The sequence below is a fragment of the Cyprinodon variegatus genome, unplaced genomic scaffold, assembly GCF_000732505.1.
Source record: "Cyprinodon variegatus isolate N-32 unplaced genomic scaffold, C_variegatus-1.0 Scaffold152, whole genome shotgun sequence".
Lineage (NCBI taxonomy): Eukaryota > Metazoa > Chordata > Actinopteri > Cyprinodontiformes > Cyprinodontidae > Cyprinodon > Cyprinodon variegatus.
Window position 1 is genome coordinate 614,295 of NW_015150605.1, and position 421 is coordinate 614,715.

The window sequence follows — 421 nt, forward strand, 5'->3', positions numbered from 1 at the left end:
ATAGATAGATAGATAGATAGATAGATAGATAGATAGATAGATAGATAGATAGATAGATAGATAGATAGATAGATATGGATGGTTTCTGACTCATCTGGATAGCATTTCAAGGCAGTAATCAAGGCTTTAAAACCTACAACTCCCATGATGCATTGAGAGTCCGCTACTAAGTACATTAGCTGTTGTTTCATTAGCTGTCGTAGTCTTTAAACGTGTACGCACTCATGTACTTTGTTCAAACGATAGTTGATATCACTAAAATTAACTATCTAGTAAATTAGTTTCTCTATTCAGCGGTTTTTAGAGAATAAATCTATCAATCATGTAAAACCGCACGCGCTCAGCCGTCATTACGTACGCGGGGAGGAGCTTGATACGGAAGCCGGGAAGCTATTATCGCTGCGGTTTGCAGTGGTCTTTC